Raw genomic sequence first — 24,269 nt, 5'->3', positions numbered from 1 at the left:
TCTGAGAAACAGACAGATGCTGCCCACTTATCCCTCATTAATCATTGAAAGACAATTACTTTCAGTAGCTATCTTGAAGTCTGGACTAGAACCAGTTTTTTTAATGGGTAAAAATGAGTATAATCTCTAAATAAATACCAAGATCAAAATTATTGGTCAGTTTAGGTTCAATCATGCACATAGCACCTGGGTAAAATGATAATAATGCATTCTGAAGCATGCACAAGAACATATGGAAGGTCAATATGCAAAGATTTAGTTTTACCAGAACACTGAGCATGGAGAAAATTTGTTGTAGTTTAAATTTTACCAATATCTTCATTTTACGTCCAGTGAATTAGATGGCTACTATGTAAGTAGACAGTTAAAATGATCCACACTATTACCATCAAGAATACATATAAGAAAAGTCAGTTTTTTTCCTAATTCTATTTCAAAAAATTTTGCGTTTTACTTGTCCATAAAAACATCTCTCTCATTAACATGCAAAAGAAGTTAAGATTGCAGATCAACATGTTTTGTAAAATAAAGGATAAATTCCACTTTAGAAATAAGTCACACAAGTAACTGATTTTGAACATGCTGTTCATACAAACATCATGAAGAAAATAAACAATATTTTTCTAACAAGATGACAGATGTTTTTCTATTTCATTGATACTATTGAATAAAATGAAGACATGATAAAAGCAGGTAAGTAGTAGAAAATTCTAACCAATAAAAGCCTTCAAATACTGTGGTAATATCAATTACAATCCTGAAAGTTTTCACTTGAGAACAGATGTAGAACTCATAAAATGAAACATCATCAACTTTGAAATGACCTTTTTTTGTCTGAAAGATATTTTACTTTAACTGTTATTTCCACACATACACTGTCCCAGGTTGCTACAGAAAATTGGAGAAAGATTTTGTATCAAGATATGCAGTGCCACCATATGCCCAACAGGCTTAAAGCTGTTGAAAATTTGGCCTGTGAAATTCATTAGAGAAAAAATTATTTCAGAACATCCTGAATGAAAAACAGCAATAATAAAACAGTTATAATCTCAGTATATAGAAGTGTACTTTTTCTCTTTGTTTATGAGCTATAATTGGTGAATATATTAGTATGCACAACTTGCAAAGAAAATAGATATTTCTTCATATTAGCTTCGCAAATATTTGTAACTGCTTTGTATCCTTTGCTTTCTTGAAGGGAATTACTTACAAGTGCCATGGACTAGAAGGAAATAAGTGTAGTATTACTCTTAGAAAGGAAATAAAATGTTCCCCTAGCTAAAAGGACTGCCAACAGGAATCTTTCCCAAGGTCAGAATTAGACATGCATATTCATTTAACTGTGAGAGTGTTTTCTATGAAGTGTATCTCTTCTCTATAGGTGGCACAGAATGCAATGAATTAATTCAAAACATTAAAATGAAGAAACATTTATCCAGGAGATTAATAAATAATATATATATTTGATTTATTGCTAAAGCTTGCTTCAGTTTATTCTTGAATGATAAACTGCCTTTTCATAAATACACAAACATTAGTAAAAAAAAAAACAGTAAAGAAATGCACAACAGTGAAAACTGTTCTGTTTGCAAAATTACTTTAGCTTCAGGCAAGCATGAGAGTTGGATTTTTTTTTTTCACTTTTTTTAATGTAGAGCAGCAATAGCATTCTTGCTGATTTCATTTTTGTTTAAAGATTTTACTGGTTGCTTTATGATAAAGAGTCTTCAAGTACTAAGGAGGAAAAATAGCTGTAACTTTAATAATTACTTTCATGCTTTATGTAAAAATTATTGCAGTAAAGCTGTGTTTTTAAAGCATGTTTTCTTTCTTTACATTCCTCTGTAAATTGGCAGTAATTTATAGTACCTTTATGACATATTTTCTTGAACATTAGCAAAGGTATAGAAATTTCCTTTTGTGGAAATACTCAGCTGGCAACAGATTTCTTGATTATGAATCAAGCCCAAATCAAATAAAAATCTAGTCCCAGAGGAAAGCAGAAAAATCTCAGTCTTCAAAATGTTAAATCATGCATGCATCTGCTCTATTCATTATATTCATGAGGTTATGTTTGTGAGAATAAAACATTCTAAATTAAGCATAGGGGCATTCATCTGCTTTATGTCCAGGTATTCCTCGATGCTCATCTTCTGCCAGTACACAAATTGTAGAATCTAGTTAACATCAAGAAAATAAGTATGGTATGAAACTCAGTTGCTCAAAGAATTCTTATTCCCCAAGACTGAAATATCTCATGCCAGCAGTTCTGCCACACTGCCCTTGTAACCTCTGATGGAAAGAAAAGATTGAAATGAATGACAAATATACATGAAATTAAAAAATGTCAGGCTTTTAATCCAAATAAAATATTTCACCATTCCCAAAACTGACATCAGCCAGTTATGAAGGCCTGAGTTCTGGAGAGAATTGTTGTGAAATATATTTACCATCTATGATAATGTTTTGATTCTTGCTCTCCTTTAGTCTTCTTTCTCCCCCCTCTCCCACCCTCCTCTCCCGGCCCCCCCCCCTTACCCCTTACCCCCCCCCCCAAAAAAAAAAAACAAACAAACAACAAAACACCAGCAAAATGTTCTTTCTGAAAGTAAATGTGATATCTAGAATTTCTGCCTACAGGAAAACTTCAGTGCTCTTAAGGATTATGTTTCTTGCTTTCATTTATCATCATATGAAGTTGTGGATCTACTCTTCATAAAGACATATTACAGCCCAGTCCAAAACTTAATCTGGTGTTGAAGTCTGCTCTTGTGATTTTGGAGACTCTTTTGGTGGATAAATGTTAACTCTAGGTAAGTTAACTATTTAGTACAATGCTGTAGGATGCATAACAGAACTTTGGCAAAAGACTTACTCATCTAAGGAATTCTTCAAGCAGTAGAAATGACCATTAGACAGTCAGAAAAATGTATACAGAATTTAAAAGAGAAAGGGAAATAGGAAAAGAAGAAGAAAAGGAAAAGGAAAAGAAGGAGGAGAAAGAAAAAGGAAGAAGAAAGGAAAAGGGAAAAGGGAAAGAGAAAGGGAAAGGGAAGGTGAAAGAAAAAGTGGATTTCTAATTCATTTTCACTGTTGATAATCCTACCCTTTCTCCCTAAATATCTAGTCTTCTCTGTTATGAATTCTCCTAAGATCTACAGTTGAGCCTACACTGGGGATGGAGTGTCATAACATGCAAAAATATAGATCTGACAAGCTTATGTATGTTTTTTATGGAGTGAGAGGGTACTAAGTGTAGTCTAGAATATGTTGAGGATAGAACAGAACTGGCAACGGTTTGAAAAGACACTTCAGATCCACTGCAAACTCCTATATACAACATGCATATCCTGAGCAGAATAGAATTCTATGGTTCTATGATTCTGTGAGTATAAATATCTTCTAGAATACATCTTACTCTGAGCCAAATCTGGCATAATGGCTATATCTGTTTCCATTTGCTCATCTCCCTTCACAATACAGTCTCATCAGTAAGAGTGGTGAGAGATTGTATACATCCAGCAAGAAAAGAGCTACAGAAAGAAAAAAAAAAAAATAAAGATAATAATAACAATAATAATAAATGTAATTGGTGTCAATAAGAACATGGCAGAATAAATGCACTCTATCTATTGAAGATTGCAGTTCTGGGCAATATTAAACTTTCAATCAGGATTTTGGATTACTTGATTGCAATATGAAATCACTTCAGTGGAACTCAGCTAAAATTAAGCATATGCTGTCTTAATTCCAATTCAGAACTTATTGCAAGACTAGTCCAAACAGAATTTACAAAATTAAATCCTAAGGAACCTAGCATACACAACCATGAATTCTCAGGTGGAGTTTTTGCTATATAATCTTGATATCATTTTCTGTTTCTGTTAGTTTCTTTTCTTTTCCTTGTAGTGTATTACAAGTAGCACAATGGTATAAAAGGAATGATGAAAGTATTGAGATTCACAGAACTTAAATATCTATAGATTAGGTAATTCAACTGCAGCTAAGACATATTCACAGTTTACCTGTCTAACAGTGTAATCGGCTCATGTTACTGTAATAGTTGAATCCTAGAAACAGCTGTTATTAAGGATGCATGTAATCTTGTTAAATATCTTAATTCTCTTGAAAATGTCCCTTTTTTTTACTTATAGTTTGCAATTTACAGCCTTAGCATTAGATTGAATTGTTTGTTATATATAAGGCATCTTAAGCCAGAAAAATTAGCCAGATTATAAATTAAAATGGAAATTTTAAATAACGTAAATTATTTTTACGTTTCTTATTTTTTATTTTAAAAATGCAATTTAGTTGCAGTAAAGGAAAAGTAAGGAGAAGCTAAAGGAAAAAATGTTGGAAACTCAAAAGCAATTTCCGAAATGTATGTCATGTCTCTTAGGATATAATAATCAAATTGCATTAAAAGAAAAAAGCATTTCAAAGGCAGATGCTTACTGAAGTATTCCAGATAAAATACTGAAAAAATACAGAAATGGACTATTGTTTAAAGCACTGATTTCTGCATTCTTTTATAAAATATAGTGGTCAGGAAAGATGCAGTGCTACTGGAAAGTACCATAAAATGATACTGTCTGTGTAGAAGTTGGGAAGTCTGTAGTAGGCAGGTGCAGTGTGTCAGCAAGTTCAAAGGATCAGAGAAATATTGCTTCATTAATTTTGTTTGTATATATAATTTTTTTTTTTTCCAAACTGTCATGGGAGTTGTATATAGATCTTGCATTGTATAAAGAGAACATTTATTCTTTTACTTACTGCTTCTGTCCAAACTCTTGGAAAAACCTTTTATTTTTTTATTTATTTTTCCCCGTGACATTCATTTGGAAAGCCTTTTCTTAAATCATAGAAGTATATAAGGAAGAAGAAACACAGTAATTTTTAATAGTTTGTTGCACTTCAGAATGTTGAATTAGTGTTTCTTGTAACCTTTAAGACCTAATAAAAAGGTCAGAACATCTTTTTCTTACCATGATATATTATTGAGCACTTAAAGGCAAATTTTAGGTAAGTGATTAAAAATAAATCATTTGTATGTTAGAGAGCTTCTTAATTCCTAAGGTTTTACTGCTCATAAATACGCCATATATTTGACTATGTTGTTTACCACTGTTTGCTCACTGAGAGAAAATGATATGTCAACACAGAAAGCTCTAGCTTTTATCATTTCTTACCGTTTAGTAATCAAAATGACTATCACTTACTAATGTTTTCCAAGTCAACAGGAATATTTTATATGATAAATAAAATAATAGGAAAAAAATATGTGTTGCTGTATTCAAACACATCTTCCTTATCTATCAATAGCATGGACAGGGCATAATAAACTTGTGCACATAGAAATGAGAAACTTCACATTTTTTACTTTGTATAAATAAATATTCCAGCATTTTTTTGAATAATTTGATGATTTTTTTCTGAAGTTTGTACATAATTAGAAAATCATTCCAAAATCAAACCATTTAATTATAAGTGATAACAACTCAAACTCCTAAAACTATATTTGGAGAATGGACACTAGTGTTAACTCATGCAATTCTTCACAGCCGTTACAGTCAGTTCTGTATTGGAAATTAAAAGATACTTAATATCAAGTAAGGAAATATAAACTAAATCATGACTACACAGAAATAAAAGGAAATTTTAACAAAAAGAAATGTAAATATAGAAAACGGATAGAATACTAAGGGCTAATACTTATTATCCTGTCATGGTTCTATGTTTTTGTTTTTGTTTTGTTTTTTTTTATGGTTTCAATATTCCACATCAAAACATCATGTAGTGTACGGGGCATTAAAGTGTCACTGCCCCAATCCCAGGTACCTATCCCTGTACATTACAGCAGTCACGGGATCTGACCCTTCCGGGTGGGGGGGGGGCGTTCTCTTGCTGCCTGGCAGTGGGTGCTGGAGGGTGCTTTCCTAGCCGTTCCAAGCTTTTCAGGTTTGAATCGGTCCCGGGAACTCTCTCTCTCATCTTGTCTGATTTATTAATCTCAATTTCAATTAAATTGTATTATACTGTGTTATTTTGTATTCCAATATTATAGTAAAATAAGTTTTCCTCCATAGATTGTTGGCGCTGCTCTTTTCCTCCCTTCCTTCCTTCCCATTTTTTGTGGGACTGGGGTGGGGGGGGAGGGCAGAGGCCTGTCGCCCCTGTCACGGACATAGATTGATCTGGTCAACTCCGTGACAGATTTTTGGCGCCCAATGTGGGGCACGACTGCTTTTTAGCTTTTAGAACGAATCTCTTTTTCTCTCTGCTCTTAGAGAGCTTCGTTAGGGAGCATTATCAGTAGTTCAAGTTTCTGTGCTGGAAAACCTGACCTTGAAAGATTAGGCGTACTGCCAGTGTTCTGGGATATTTGTAAACTTTGAGCACTACTTAGTCTGGGTAGTGCCTTTTTTTTCTTTTTTCTTTTTTTTTTCCCTCCTCTTGTTAGCTTCAATTCATTAACCCCTTTTTAGCAAGCACCAGTGATGAACCCACTTGTTATTGTGGGGGTGCTGGGTAAAGGATTTAAAGCAATGGTGTTACTCACAACCTACTGGCCAATAATCCATCTCACACTTACGTGTTGTGGAATTGCATTCATATATAACTACCTAAGGGCACTGATGGAGACACCTATGTTTTACCTACTTGCAATGTGGTATGATTTGAATTTTGACATTTACATCCCAGAAGGAATGGCTAATTTCACAAACAACTACATCCCAAATGGAATGTCTAATTTCACAAACAGTTACATCCCAAATGGAATAACTAATTTTACAAACAATACAATGTTCAGACCAGTCTCCAGGTTTTCTTCTCGGTTTATCAAACGTTTTACGAATCTTGAATTAATACTCATGTTGTTGTTGCTGTTCGTGTCATCAATTCTCCTGAATGTACTCCAACGCATTCGTAATAAGGAGTCACCTCCAAAACTAGAGAATGATGACTGGCAGGGAATATGGAGAGGTTTAGGAAAGGTCTTAGAAGCATGGGGACCCGCAGTGTCATGGGATTTTACTCTTGAACACCTGTGGGACCCTGAGAAACTAAGCCAGTATTTGAGTCAGGGACTATGCGGCTTACATACATCTAAGGAGGTACAACTTATTTGGGGTTTGGCTTGTGCTTACTGTGCCCTATATAATACCATTCTGAAGAGAGAGAGTTTCCGAGCTGAGGTTCAAGCCAAAGGGGAAAATCCCCAAGTCAAATCTAATCAATCACAGGAGACACCAGTAACAATACCAGTTGCTCCTGTGGAGGGCAAGAAATGGAAACGAGTGTCTTCGCGTCTTGAACGAAAAAGAGAAGAGGAGGAGGAGGAGGCAGAGGAAGATCCAGGCGAGGGACCCTCCTCAGAACCACCACCATCGCGAAAGGCAAAAGGGAAAACTAAGAGACATGCAGAAGAGAGTGATGAAGAGGAAATCTCTATTACTACTCGCCGGCCTCTAAAGATGACTGAAATCCAAGGTTCAAGAAAGGAGTTTACACGGCGCCCGAATGAAAGTCTTGTTTCCTGGTTGGTTCGCTGTTGGGACAGTGGGGCCCATAGCTTATCTCTGGATGGTAATGAAGCTCGCCAGCTAGGTGCCATTGCCAGAGATCCAGCTATTGATAGAGGAATTAGTCGGTGTTCGGATGAAACTGCCTCCCTCTGGGAACGAGTGTTAATAGCCGTGAAGGAAAAGTATCCCTTCAAAAACGGTTTGAAGATTGCGATGAAAAAATGGGATACAGTTGAAAAGGGTATCCAGTATTTGAGGGAAATAGGTGTGGTGGAAATGTTGTATGACCCTAACTTTGTTCCTAACCTACCACAACAAAACCGCGACCCTGAAAAAGTGAGGACAACGCCTGAGATATGGCAGAAACTCGTGACAACAGCGCCGGACAAATATGCCTCTACACTAATGTCAGCGTGTGACAGATACAACGAACAACAGAGAACGCCCTTAATTTATGAATTAATTCTTACGCTCCAAAACTATCAACAGTTGCTATCCCCCATTCATGCTGCTGTAGCTGCTATCTCAAAAGTGACAGACCAACTGAATGAAACGCGGCAGCAAATGTCTCAACTGATTAACCGTGACAAACCTGTAGCAGTATCAGAGATGCTTGATGAAGATCAGGATAATCAAATGAGTCTAGCGAAGGAGGTGAAGGAGATGATGAAATTTATGCGAGCCCACCTAATTAAAGACGATGAACCTTCCTTCTCACGTGCACCATCAAAAATCTCAGCTGTTAGAGGCAGACGCTCTCCAGCTCAAGTAAGGGGTAATACACCGCGAATTGTCTTATGGTATTACCTACGTGACCATGGAGAAGACATGAAGAAGTGGCACGGTCAACCTACTCCTGTACTACGAGCCCGGGTGAAAGAATTACAAGGCAGATCAACCACCAGTGCAGTTGCTCCAGTTACCACAGGTAATGAATAGAGGGGCCCTGCCCTCAGTCAGGGGGGGGAAAGGGATAATAGAGTATATTGGACTGTGTGGATTCGATGGCCTGGCACATCAGAACCACTGAAATATAAGGCCCTGGTGGACACTGGTGCACAGTGCACTCTGATGCCCTCGAGTCATGAAGGGACAGAATCAATCCATATTTCTGGAGTGACCGGGGGCTCTCAAGAATTGACTGTGTTGGAGGCTGAGATAAGCCTCACTGGTAAGGACTGGCAGAAACATCCTATTGTGACGGGCCCAGGGGCTCCATGTATACTAGGTATTGATTACCTCAGAAGGGGGCATTTCAAGGATCCTAAGGGGTATCGATGGGCATTTGGAATAGCTGCTGTGGACACAGACAACACTAAGCAGCTGTCTGTTTTGCCTGGCCTGTCAGAAGATCCATCTGTTGTGGGGCTGCTGCGAGTAAAAGAGCAACACGTACCGATTGCTACAAAAACGGTGCACAGGCGGCAGTACCGCACCAACAGGGATTCCTTGCTCCCCATTCATAAGTTGATTCGTCAACTAGAGAGCCAGGGAGTGATCAGCAAAACTCACTCGCCTTTTAACAGCCCCATATGGCCAGTGCGTAAAGCCAGTGGAGAATGGAGGCTGACGGTGGACTACCGTGGCCTGAATGAAGTCACACCCCCACTGAGTGCTGCTGTGCCGGACATGTTAGAACTCCAATATGAACTGGAGTCAAAAGCAGCCAAATGGTATGCCACCATTAACATTGCTAATGCCTTCTTTTCCATTCCTTTGGCCAAAGAATGTAAGCCACAGTTTGCTTTCACATGGAGGGGCATTCAGTATACCTGGAACCGTTTGCCCCAGGGGTGGAAACACAGCCCAACCATTTGCCATGGGTTGATCCAAACTGTACTGGAACAGGGCAGTGCTCCTGAGCACCTGCAGTACATTGATGACATCATTGTGTGGGGCGATACAGCAGAAGAAGCCTTCATGAAAGGAGAGCGAATAATCCAAATTCTTCTGAGTGCTGGTTTTGCTATTAAGCGAAGCAAAGTGAAAGGACCTGCCCAGGAGATTCAGTTCCTAGGCATAAAGTGGCAAGATGGCCGTCGTCACATCCCGACAGATGTGATCGACAAAATCACTGCTATGTCTCCACCCACTAGCAAAAGAGAGACACAATCTTTTCTGGGTGCAGTGGGTTTTTGGAGAATGCATGTTCCAAACTACAGCCTCATTGTAAGCCCACTTTATCAGGTGACGCGAATGAGAAATGAGTTTACATGGGGCCCTGAGCAGCAGCAGGCTTTTGAACAGATTAAACAGGAGATAGCCCGTGCCGTGGCCCTAGGGCCAGTACGGACGGGACAGGGTATAAAGAACATCCTCTACACTGCTGCTGGAGAGAACGGTCCCACTTGGAGTTTGTGGCAAAGAGCATCAGGAGAGACCTGAGGCCGACCCCTGGGATTCTGGAGTCGGGCGTACAGGGGGTCGGAAGAGGGCTACACTCCAACTGAGAAGGAGATCTTAGCCGCGTATGAGGGGGTTCGGGCTGCTTCTGAAGTAGTCGGTACTGAAACACAACTCCTTCTGGCACCTCGACTGCCAGTGCTGAACTGGATGTTTAAAGGAAAGGTTCCCTCCACCCATCATGCCACTGATGCCACTTGGAGTAAGTGGATTGCACTGATTACACAACGAGCACGGATGGGGAACCTCAGCCGTCCAGGAATCCTAGAGGTCATCATGGACTGGCCTGAAGGTAAAAAGTTTGGAACACCACCAGGAGAAGAAGTGTCACGTGCTAAAGAGGCCCCACCATACAATGAACTACCAGAGAATGAAAAGAAATATGCCCTGTTCACAGATGGATCGTGTCGTATTGTGGGAAAGCATCGCAGATGGAAATCTGCTGTGTGGAGCCCCACACGACAAGTTGCAGAGGCCACTGAAGGGAAAGGCGAATCAAGCCAATTTGCAGAGGTAAAGGCTGTCCAGCTGGCCTTAGATGTCGCTGAACGGGAGAGGTGGCCAATGCTCTATCTCTACACTGACTCATGGATGGTGGCAAATGCCTTATGGGGGTGGTTACAGCAATGGGAGCAAAATAACTGGCAAAGAAGGGGTAAACCTATTTGGGCTGCTGAACTGTGGAAAGACATTGCTGCCCGAACAAAGAATATGGTTGTGAAGGTGCGCCATGTAGATGCTCATGTGCCCAAGAGTCGGGCTACTGAAGAACAGCAAAACAACCATCAGGTAGACCAAGCTGCCAAAATTGAGGTGGCTCAAATAGACCTGGACTGGCAGAACAAGGGTGAATTATTTCTAGCTCGGTGGGCCCATGAGACCTCAGGTCATCAAGGGAGAGATGCAACATACAAATGGGCCAGAGACCGAGGGGTGGACTTAACTATGGATGCCATTGCACAGGTTATTCATAACTGTGAAACATGTGCCATCATCAAACAAGCCAGGAGGATGAAACCTCTCTGGGAGGAAGGGCGATGGCAAAAGTACAAATATGGGGAGGCATGGCAGGTTGATTATATCACCTTGCCACGATCTCGCAATGGTAAGCATTATGTGCTTACCATGGTGGAGGCAACCACTGGGTGGCTCGAAACATATGCAGTACCCCATGCTACTGCCCGAAACACCATACTGGGTCTCGAGAAACAAGTCCTGTGGCGACATGGCACCCCGGAAAGGATTGAGTCAGATAATGGGACTCATTTCAAAAATTCTCTTGTAAATACTTGGGCCAAAGATCATGGCATTGAGTGGATTTACCATATTCCCTATCATGCACCAGCCTCTGGCAAAATTGAACGATACAATGGGTTGTTAAAAACGATGCTAAAAGCACTGGGTGGTGGAACATTTAAGCACTGGGAGAAGCATTTGGCAGAAGCCACCTGGTTAGTCAATACCAGAGGATCTGTCAATCGTGATGGTCCTAACCAATCCAGTTCCCTACATACCATAGAGGGAGATAAAGTCCCTGTTGTACATGTAAAGAACATGTTAGGAAAAGCGGTTTGGGTTCTTCCAGCTTCTGGGAAGGGCAAACCTCTCTGTGGTACAGTTTTTGCCCAGGGACCAGGATCCACTTGGTGGGTAATGCAGAAGAATGGGGATGTCCAATGTGTACCACAAGGAAACTTGATGCCGGGGGAGCGCAGTTAGTAATTCTATGTATATATGTATATCCATGTGTGTGTAATGCATTTTAATCATTTTTTTTTTTTTGTTTGTATATATATATGTGTATATATTTTAAGCATGATGTAACGATGTAGAATAAGGGGTGGAATGTCATGGTTCTATGTTTTTGTTTTTGTTTTGTTTTTTTTATGGTTTCAATATTCCACATCAAAACATCATGTAGTGTACGGGGCATTAAAGTGTCACTGCCCCAATCCCAGGTACCTATCCCTGTACATTACAGCAGTCACGGGATCTGACCCTTCCGGGTGGGGGGGGGCGTTCTCTTGCTGCCTGGCAGTGGGTGCTGGAGGGTGCTTTCCTAGCCGTTCCAAGCTTTTCAGGTTTGAATCGGTCCCGGGAACTCTCTCTCTCATCTTGTCTGATTTATTAATCTCAATTTCAATTAAATTGTATTATACTGTGTTATTTTGTATTCCAATATTATAGTAAAATAAGTTTTCCTCCATAGATTGTTGGCGCTGCTCTTTTCCTCCCTTCCTTCCTTCCCATTTTTTGTGGGACTGGGGTGGGGGGGGAGGGCAGAGGCCTGTCGCCCCTGTCACGGACATAGATTGATCTGGTCAACTCCGTGACATATCCCTATAGGTAACTTCCTGGGAACTAGCACACTCAGCTAGAAAAAGAAAAAAAAAAAAAAAAGTGCAAAAATGAAGGTCATTTGTAACGTAAATAGCAATCACCAAGGACTGTCACTTCTTATTCCTCCACTGTCATTGTATAGTTGGACTACTGGGGAATAGTTAAGTTATAGAAAAACATCCAAAGAGAAGAAAGGAATAAAATTTAAGATAATTCAAATTAAGATAAATTAATGATAAAAGAGATGTAATGAGCTAAACTGTGATTTGGAAACAAGCTTTTTCCTTGGTAGGTCACTGTTAATCATTGTCCATTTCAGTTGTAATATAGACATTTGTATTTTACTTCTAAGCATTATTACTCCAGGTAATTCCCCTAAAAAGGAAGCGTTGTAGCTATATGTGTGACGTGTCTTAATCCCAGCAGGCATCTAAGTAACACGCAGTCACTCACTCACTTTCCCCAAGTGGGAATGAAGGAGAAAATAAAAAAGACAGAGATGCAAGAAGTTATGGATTGAGATAAAGGCAGTTTACTATGTAAAGGAAAAGCCACATGCGTAACAAAGCAAAACAAGGAATTTGCTGCTTCCTGTTGGCAGGCAGATGTTCAGCTGCTCCAAGGAAAGCAGGGCTCATCGTACATATCAGTTTCTTGAGAAGACAAATGCCATCACACCCAATACCTCTACCCTCCTCTTTCTTTACAGCAGCTTTTATTGCTCAGCATACAATATGCTATAGAATAGAAGTTTGGTCAATTTGGATCAGCTGTCCTGGGTCTGTCCCTTCTCTTTTTCTTGTGCATCCCCAACATCCTCGCTGTCGTGTCAGTATCAGAAACAGAAAAGTTCTCGATTCTGTGTAAGTATTATTCTGCAACAAATAAAATCACTGGTATGTTATCACCACTATTTTAGTCAAAAATCCAACACACAGCATTATGTAAGGCTCTACAAGAGAGCCCCTTTTATGCCCCTTTAACAGCAGCTAACATCATTTATTTCCGTACAGACTGTGAGTCACAAGAAAAAAACTCAAAAGCAAGGATGTTGTTATTCTGATTTTATATGACGTAATCATACATCTAAACAGGAAATTAATGACTTCTCAAACCTAAAAATCCTAATGGAGTTTGCATGTGATTTAGATTTAAATAAAAAACAAAAACAAACAAACAAAAAATTATTGTCACATTTATTTGGGGAATAATTTTATTAACAACTGTGAGACATTGAACTGCTATGGTGGTGACCTTTATCTATAAATAGACAAATGCGTAGAAGAAAATTACTTCTTACAGGCTACTTCTACTTGTATGCAGTTGTTTCCCACTGAAATTTTTCATGTATATGTTACTCTTTATATATACATATATGTTGTAATTTTAAATACGACTTGTTTGTATTTATCATATAAAATATTCCTGTTGACTTGGAAAACATTAGTAAGTGAGCAGATAGTCATTTTGGCAACAATATTGATGGAAAAAAAAAAAAAAGTAAAAAAAAAAAAAGACAATCAACCTTTATTTTCAATAGGATATTCACCATAATTATGATTAGACATTTATGAATTCTCTTGCTGTAAGGATTGAGAACCATATTTTTTGGTTTTCACTTTGGGGCAGATACAGACATAAAAAGGACCCTAGAGATTTTTTGACAACTATATTGATACAAGGACTCTTTTGTCAATAGTTTTTTTTCAGTTAACATTAAAATGAATGGGTATTATTTCATTCATTGACTGATTTCTCACCAAAAATAATGGGAACAGAAGGATGGGAAAACAGATAAATTAAAACTTTTGTTTCTTTAATGTTTTAAATACAATATGCTTCAAACACCACATAAAATTAATACTATGTTAAAATCATTTAGCTTCATTTAAAAAATTGCAGCAATTGTCATAGAGTCTTCTGAACCTCACTCATGTTTACGTATTTATTTTTTTAATTACACACAAATATGTGAAATAATTCTCTTTTTTAAATTATTTAATTCTTAATTCTTGAGTATTTTGACACACATGACTAGATTATTGTTTAAATTGGCATGTGAGACTAGACAATACAAGTAGATATATAAAAAAAATCTGTAATTTTCCCATGCTTCTATAAAAATATGCTTTTTCTTTTTTTTTCTTCTCAATATTCCTAGGAGAACATGGGGGTCTTCTTTCCTGCACATTTTTAATTACTGAATCTCTGCCTGTAAAATGTTTGCTTCCTGTTTTTAAATTACAATTAGTTTGTCATCTCTTAAGCTTCTTAGACTGATGGGTATCACCTGCAAGGATGTACTGTAACCATAAAATTAATACAATGCTAAATAATAAATTCTAAAGGATATTTTTACTTCTTTGGCTTAGTGTCTCCTGGCAATTCTTTCACAGTGTTGGGAGTTTCAGGAACTGTTCCTAAATCATCACAGCATATTATGAAACAGGGCCAATAATTTCTGAGATCATTACCAGCTTTGCAAAGAACAATGAGTCCTTATAAATAATCTCTACTTTATCCTTGACATTATAATGACCTCAGCAGGCTTTGCTTTTGATGATATTTTAGCATATATTTGCCTGTCTCAATGTGAAAAAAAAAAAAAGAAAAATATTCACCTGACTCTTACTGATTGGTCTAAATGTAAAGGAAATTGTAGAATCCCTGATTCCTTAGGTAAACTGTAGCTGTTCAAACAGTTGGAAAAAAAAAAATGTAGAAAAATATTCAGCATTGCAAAATGTAAGATATGAGAAAGTTTTAGAAGTTTTAGAAGTAATGCATTCAAAGTTCATGAAGTCATAGAATCATAGAATCCTTAGAGCTGGAAGGGACTTTTAAAGGTCATCTAGTCCAACTCCCCTGAAATGAACAGAGACATCCACAGCTAGATCAGGTTTCCCAGACCCTGGTCTGGCCTAACCATGAATATGTCCAGGAACAGGGCATCCATCACATCTCTAGGCAGCCTATGCCAGAGCCTCACCACCCTCACTGTAAAAGATTTTTCCTCATATCTATCCCAAAATCTATTTTCCAAGCTTGATGCTTGAAAGTTGCTTTAGTAATATTATTAATTATACATTTACATACATAAAATAATTCATTAACCTTTTAATACCATGCATTGTACCCAAAGTACTGTCATGTTGTTGTTAACATATATGTCATTTAAGGTCTTAAAATGATCACATGAAATTCTGTTATCAGAATATTGGCTTGGGATGAACAAGCAAGACTATGTTTCTTTTGGGTAACAGAACAAAATCTCACCAACAATAATTCAGTATGCATCAATAAAAATACTACTGAGCTACACTAACTTAGATACATTTGCAACATTATCCAATATGTTTATAGAATGCACCCACATCTACTGGATAAAAATCTAATGTATTTTCAGCTTTAGTTAAGCTTCAGTTTTCAGGAATACGGCAGTGTTTATAAGATCTCCCATGAGTTCAAGAACTTCTTGAATTATATCTGTTGTGGGTTTGGTTAGAAATTTTTGTTGTACTTCATTTGGAGAAAAATTTCTCAGAACTATTATTTTAATATGTTGTCTAAGCTCTTGGTCCAAATAATGTCTTTGTTCCCGATAATTTTTGTCACCTTTTTACTTCTACTTTGAAAGATAAATTAAGAACTACAAGTTCTAATATTTCAAACTTGAAAATCCAAAAGAATTTAATATGCGCCTATGCATCTCTATTCCAAAGCCTCCCTAACTTATTTCTCTCACTGACAATTAATTACATGAAGAAGGTCTTAGCAACATTATAATCAGGAGCTGTGATTATATTTTCCACAGTCATGTTCAAAGTTGCATTAATCATCCTAGCAGTATGACCACAATCAAGGTGAGAACCGAATGTCATTCAATTTGTTTCTTCCCTTTTTCTATCCTTTCTGCCAAAGGTGTGGGATGAGATTGGTTTTTACTGAACTGCCCCTAGCTATCAAAAAATTGGAAACCTAAGCCTGAGTTTATCCAATTTAAGTCTGGTATATGCTTTTATAGCCATCAAAAAGAAACAGGTGCCTTCAACATCTGATTAATCTCACTATAATTATAAACAATTTTGATGAAGTGTTTCAGAAGATACTTATTTCTTTCTAGCTATGACAGGATCATCTCATCACTATCATCTCATATTTTGGATAATAATAATAATTAATAGCTGATTTAGGACTGTTAAATGCCTTTTATCAGCAATGTAGTAATGAAACAGAGTACCTAGGTGAGAGACAGGTTACTCTGTATGAGCTGCAACCAAGTTTTCATCTTCTGAGTACACACAGTGAAAAATGGAAAACATTCTTAAAACCCGTATACTTTGTAATGTATGTTATATTGTAATGTAGATTATATTGGATTTTGATAACCATTTTTGTAGCAGCAAATGTTGTCTAAAATTGTTGTATGAAAATATTTTACCCTGTGGGTAATTCTCAGATCACTGTTTTTTTCATGTTTTTACTAGGAACAACTCATTCATTATTTGTGATTGAATGTAAGGCTGATGGATGAAATCACGTGGAACTGGGTTTTCTTTTTTGGACTTTCTGAGCAAAATTTTGTATATCAAGGCAGTTTTATGGTTTAATCACAGTCGGCAGCAAAGTATCACACAGGTCCTTGCTCACTCCCCCCAGGTGATTATAGGGGAGAGAAGCAAAAATTTAAAGAGAGAACTTTCAGGAAAAGAAAAAGCAAAACAAGAAATTCATATGTTGATTCCCATTATTAGGCAGATGATGAGCAACTCCCAGGAAAACAGGTCTCATCAAGCTTAACAGTTTCTTGGGCAGACAAGTGCCATAACTCCAAACATCCTTTCCTTCTTCCTTCTTTATGTCACTTCAAGCTATGTCTAAGGTTCTATACATCCCTGACAGGATCTGTTCTACATTTATCCAGGTATTATAGAAATTGTGGTCATGTTCCCTTAGCTCTGCAGTCTTTCAACACATTGCCTTTTGTTTTGTTTGCATTCTTTTTCCTTGTGGATTTTGCGTGTGTGTGGCTGTTTGTTGTTCTTGGTGTTGGTTGGATTTTTTTGTTTGGCGGCTTATTAGTTGTTTGCAAAGAATTGTTCTCATAAACAGTCAACACTGATCCCTTTGCAGAACAATTCTTATTTTAAAAAAAACTGTACAGATTATGCCTTTTATTACATTTCTTCCTCTTCTGGCTTGCATGGATGAAAAAAAAAGAAACTAGTAAGATCTCCAGGGTTACCCTCCAGTTCTTCCTGCTAGTATGTAAGTAGGGACGAATTTACAAAATGTAATGCTCTATCAGGGAAATGCCTTTGTTAAGATCTATTTTTAAGAACTCGTTATGTGAGAATGTGCAGCTACTGCTGTAGAAATATAGCTCATGCTGCAAATAATAGTAATGAGAAGCAGAGCTTATAACACTACCTAATTTATCTTACTCAGCTTCCCAAAAATGTGAGGGTAGTAGATTTGTAGAACAATTTCGGGGGTCATTTTAACTTGCTGACTGTCATTGTCTGTTAACTCATCCTTTTTCAAGTTTGTCCACACAGATTTGTCAATTTTGAAAGATGGCACAACCTTTCCATTTTTGGAAAGTTCTATAGTGACATAACACAACTTTTTTTACTTTTTTTTTTTTTTTTTTTTTTTTTTTTTTTTTTTTTTTTCCCTGAAGGAAAATGCTGCCAGCAGAAAGGTCTGGAGTATTCTAAGAGCATTCTGTATCTACACAGAAGTTTTTACATTACAGGATGCAGTTTGAACAAAAATCAAATGTTCAGATTGTCTAATTGACACAAAAGTTTTTTTGCTTGCTAATGCAACTATGTTGTAAATAGGACCTGAAAAGTAGTATATGCATTTTTGTGTTTTTGAGGGGTAAAATTTAATATCATTATGTCTCTTTGTCTGGTGGCTGTCTGAGGTCTGTTTAATTAATCATAATGAAAAGGCTAACAAAACAAATTCCATGTTCAGTTTTGAAAGTAGTGGTAACTAGCCAGGATGGTAGTGTTCATGAATATTTGTCTCTCTCGAATACTTTTTTTGGTGATTCATTTTTAAATTCACAGGGGAATTCCTATTCAGTGCTAGTTACACTAACTTTATTCTGCAGCATGCTGCTTATTTAACTTTCCTTAAAAATGTTAATGCCAGTTGATCATCTACTTATCTGCATTTCCCCTCTCATTTATCACTGAGTGATGAAGAGAGATACCAATAAATTGTATAAAGACTATTGCTCTCTGCTTGTGCAAAATTTACCGTCTTCCGAGGGTCTCTATGGTAAAGACAATAGTGGATATTTTTTTCTTTATTTTATCTTGTCAGAGCTCCTGAGAGTATAAGAACACTGTAATAGGCATCAATGAGGATATAATCACAAACTGTACATAATAATGCAGATTTGGGAGCAAAATAGAATGACTCTTAGGATTTAATGAAAGGAAGGAAGGAAGGAAAAATTTTACGTTTTATATATATTTATACTCTCTCATATTTAGAAACAAAAACAGATAAAAGAAATACATCAGAGAAAGATACAGCTAATACAAAAATGGAGGCAAATGAAGATAGATAAAGAGCAGTTACTGTAGCCCTATCTCCACCAGTTAAGGACACTACTTATCATCAACATGTTGTAGAAAAATGAAGCCTAAGAATGATAAATAATTGTTTATAATATTACAGCACAGGTATTTGCAGCATTTTGGATTGTCTCCAGGACAATAGTGAACTTTGAAATATTAGGCTTTTCAAAGCACAGAATGTGTCTTTCTATAATTTGTACAGAGTCTGGTTCAATAGTTCTGGTTGTGAGTAAGGCCTCTAAGTGTCACCAGGATGGATTACTGATTGAATTTTTACTTCAACATGGGTACTGCAAGATACTGTTCATGAACTGATAATGAAGATTAAAATCCTTTTATTCTGCCTGAATGTGAAAAATCTGGAACTTGAATCAGAGATATATTGTGAGCGATATCGAACACCTGTAATTCTCACTGATCACAGCACTTCTACTGATAAAAACTGGAGTCAAATCATTACTCAATTGAAGTTAATGAAAGTTTTGTCATTGAGTGCTCTGTTATCAGAATTTGTCCCATAATATAGGTTGACACAGTAGTTTAGTTTAAGAAAAATACTTCTAAATTGTGTGGGAAATTGAGGCTTATGTAATAGAGCTTCACGTAACAAATCTACTGTTTTACTTTACTCAGCCTAATGATTTCCATTATCTCTTTAGTTGATAGAATCCATTTCAAAACCCAATAATCTCTTGAAATCCACTGAGCCACAAATTAGTCATTAGAGAAAACTTTCAGAGATCATTACCTTTCTCATAGATTTTAGCTTTTCATTTCCCAAATACTCACATCTAATGTTGTTCATAATAAGGGGAGGGTAGATCATTCAGTTACAAAAGAATTATTTCAATATAATTCAAGCTATTCTCTTGTTTATTATTAGAACTGCTGCATTTTTGTTAAAAGTCAGATCTGTATCACTTCTAACCTTGAATTTATGACCTCATATATTATTAGGTTGCAGTGAAAAGATAAATGTCATCAGTACTGCATTATGTGCCACAGTGATGAGACATACAGCAAATATTTACTATAGGAGGAACTGTTTTTCTAAATGCATAAATCTCTCTTCACTGTCTCTTCCTTTCTCCCCCCCTCCCCACTCCCACCTCCCTTACATGCACAGGTGCAACTGCTAATACAGAAGGAAAAGTAAGGAATGAAACTCACTTCATCTACTGTTATTTTTTCATCACGTTATAAATACTGTATACTTTAGGAATCCAAGCATTTTGAGAAGCTGAGCTGAAACTAGTTGACTTTTAGACTTGTTCAGAAACTGTTCAGTCCACAGTAGAAAACCAGAAGATTGAAGAAATCTGAAGTATTTTAGAGAAGCCTTCATCTAGGTAATTATAAAACAGTTAGCTACAACAGAAGTTGAAAATACTATAGTGAGATCCAGTTTTGGTATAGTAAGTAGTATTAAGTAAAATTCTTCTGTGAACACTAAAATTAATTATGGAGTTTTAAGGGTCAGTCTCATAATCCAGGTCTCCTGTCCTGATTACTGTTTTTTCCACTGCAGTAGAGACTACAGAAGTTTTGTTAAATAATTTGCTAACATACATTCTTCCTGCATGCAGTGAAAGCCAATAACAACTGTGCAATCACTTGTAATGATTTCTGTGCCTTGGCTATACTGCTGTGTTTTTTTTTATTGTATGTTTATACTGTCTAAATTGGTAGTATGATTCTGAGAATATGTACTGAGCAAGAGGGAGCTAAATGTCGGTAAAGTCACCTCTGCAAGTGATGACAATGAAGAGAGGTTTGGTTTGCAACTTAAGTATGGTCCTTCACTATACCTCAAAGTCTTTAGTCAGGGTAGATTTATTCCTTGACAGATGGAAATTTTAAAGCTCTAGCAATGCTTGACAATCTTTTGAAGATGAGCCAGATGGTTAAAGACAAGCACTGCAGCGCTTGTGGGGAAATTTGCCTAGCATTCTCCACTACAATGAAGGCATCTTAGGAAAAATTCAAAGTAAGATGACAGGCATGTAGATGATGCAACCTTTTCTCTCTGCCATTCTGTGATTCCACTTTAATTCTTTGTTTCAAGAAAATGGTGTTTTTGCCTTTTCAAAGACCTAGGTCTTCCAAATTGGTTGCATCTACCAGGAAAATGGGTGGTAGACAAGGCATGTGGCCTTTCACTTAAATGAACAGAGGAATTTCTTATGTTTTTCTGTTAGAGTTACGCAGTGGTAAAACAGGTCATAGCTGAGAGAGATTAATTCAAAAATCTAGAGAAAATATTAAAGATAGTACTGCTTCTCATTACCTCTTTTAAATTGTTATACAGTATCTTACAACTTATTATTTGTTAGATACAGAAAATTAATTATTAAGCTGTGTATGGTGCTAGTTGACTAATACCGAGTCTTTTAAGCTTTAGAAATATTCTATGTCTCACTTTGAACTAAACAAGTAAACTACAGGCTTGGGGCGGTGTGGCTGGAGGACTGCGTAGAGGAAATGGACCTGGGGGTATTGATTGATGCTTGGCTGAATATGAGCCGACAGTGTGCCCAGGTGGCCAAGAAGGCCAATGGCATCCTGGCTTGCATCAGAAACAGCGTTGCAAGCAGGAGCAGAGAGGTGATTGTTCCCCCTATATTCAGCATTGGTGAGGCCGCACCTCGAGTACTGTGTCCAGTTTTGGGCCCCTCACTGCAAGAAAGATATTGAGGCCCTGGAACGTGTTCAAAGAAGGGCAACGAAGCTGGTGAGGGGTCTGGAACACAGGCCATATGAGGAGAGGCTGAAGGAGCTGGGAATGTTCAGCCTGGAGAAGAGGAGGCTCAGGGGAGACCTCATTGCTCTCTATAGCTTCCTGAAGGGAGGTTGTAGTGAGCTGGGGGTCGGCCTCTTCTCTCGTGTCATTAGTGATAGGACCAGAGGGAATGGCTTCAAGCTACGGCAGGGGAGATTCAGGCTGGACATGAGGAAGTATTACTTTTCAGAAAGGGTGGTCAGGCACTGGAATGGACTGCCCAGGGAGGTGGTGGAGTCACCAAGCCTGGGGGTGTTCAAGGAAAGGCTGGATGTTGTGTTGAGGGACATGGTTTAGTGGGAGCTATTGGGAATAGGTGAACGGTTGGACTGGATGATCTCTTAGGTCTTTTCCAACCTTGGTGATTCTATGATTCTATGATTCTAAGTACTCAGGGCTTCTGAAAATATCAGCTTGAATAGGCAAAACAAGATTTCTAAAAGAAATTTGGAATCTTTGCAGAATTTTCCTCAGATTTCCTGTTTGTAGCAGACTGAAGTAATGGAAGAAAACAAAAAATAATAATTAATTTAAAAAAAACCAAAAAACACACAAAACCAAACAATAACAAAGAAACTAACAGCAAAAACAAGCAAACATGGTACTGGAATGAGGAATTACTGTCCATTTTTAAAAACCTATTATTTACCATCGGTATGATTAGCAATTCTATGAGGAAATAAAAAAAGATAGACATCTTGAATTACTTAATTTAAACACAAGCCTAATTCATGTACATTCTTCTATACCCATTCCAAGTCAATAAACAGAACTAAGTTTCATGGGTTTCAAATCAAACCTGGCAAGCATTTTTTTCACTGATATTATAAACATGTCTGTTATCTTTGAAAATTTGCACGAATCATATTTACGTGATAAATTGTGTTCTAGTGATAAGTTAACATTCTCCAGAATTTCCAAATCTTATCAAAGTTGCCTCCAAAACTGACTCTTACGACTTTAAAAATAAAAACAATAATATACACCTGACTACTGCTAGGCATTAAATTTCATATCAATCTCTCAAGCCACTCAAGAAAGATTTTATGAAACCCAATTTGTTGTAAATACTTTCATTTATAAAAATAGACACTACTTCTGTTGTAGGGGTTCTGTTGACCAGTTTCTTCAGTGAAGATCATGGTGTCTGAAAGGGGCAGCTGTGAAAATACATACATTCATACAGCTTGAATGCAACATCTGTGTTTCTCTGGAGATCAATCTTCCTCTAATAACCAATCTCTCATTGCTGTCACCTCTATTTGAAAAAAATAAGAACCAACCAACAAACAAACAAAGAAAACACCTTTGAATTGTTTATATGTATACATTAATCTTTTTGTTGTCTAAGAAATTTAATTCAATAATTAAATGTCTGATTCAAATTCATGAGAGATGTCTTTTCTAAGAACTCACCTAATAGGAAGAATTTTTAAAATCCATAGCTAAAAGAGTCTTCTAGCTATTCTGACAATTTAAGAAAGTGAAACTACTAGAATAGTAGTTAGAAACTCAAAAACAAAAAGTTATTATTTTACAACTTTCAAAGTCATTCCTTTTGAAATAACATGTCATTTAAAAATTGATCTACCCCTCCTAAATTGTTAGGTGTGGAAATAGTTGAATAAGAAATTGTGAATAAGGGGGATAATTTACCCTGATAATGAAATGACACAGACCGTCTTGGTTGAATAAACATTCAAGAGGATAGAGGAGTAAGTGATTTTTTTTTTTTTTTTTTTTTTGTTACATCCACCCAGTATATAGTAGTCATAGAAGTTATATACATTTCAGAATTTGCCCATTCACTCTAATTGGTACAGCATTGCTGGGTCCCTGACAAAGTACTGGGAATTAAATGGCTAAAATGTTAAACAAAAACAACAACAGAGACTTCAGAAAATGGGAAGTGGAGTGTATAAATCTTTCATTTAGATTATATCACCAGTCTGATGTTCAACAGTCATGGCAAAACATATGAAGGCAAGAATAAGAAATTTCTGGCAGAACTAATAGAAGCTTTGCTTCCAGGTAAAGTTTGTTATTGAAAAAGCGTTTCAAGTAGGTTAATTGTATTACCCTTTCAGTGTGCCTGTCTTTCTCCGATGAATATAAGAAAAATCCAGATGACTAACCTGAGTTAGCTAAATTTAGAGGAAATTAATTCTGCTGTGATTGTACTAAATTGGAATAAAATGTATTTGCTCTCAGCTGTATGCCTATCATGAGGTAATAATTCCACTGGCTTAGCTGGAGTTTTTGAAGAAGAGCAATGTCTGTTTTTGTTTTCCTAAGAATCCTCACAATAATGTTGTCCACCTTATAAAGCACTCATACACACACATGAAAAGGTCTTGTTCCCATTTTGGCATCTTGGTCTTCATCAGATTCTGAAGAGCTCATTAAGCTCTATTTAATCCATAGGATGAACTTTCTGTACTAATCACATGTTGATCTATAGATAGAAAGACATGTATAAAAATAGTCAAGTTTTCATGTTGACTTACAAATAAACAAAATATAATAATAAGGTTTGTAATACTAAAAAAAAAAAAGTAATAATAATAATAGTAATAGTAATAAACATCTCAAAGCATGTTATGTGCTGTAGAGCATTTAAAA

Source organism: Tetrao urogallus (assembly GCF_951394365.1).
Source record: "Tetrao urogallus genome assembly, chromosome: 1".
NCBI lineage: Eukaryota > Metazoa > Chordata > Aves > Galliformes > Phasianidae > Tetrao > Tetrao urogallus.
Note: the sequence above shows the minus strand (reverse complement) of the source record.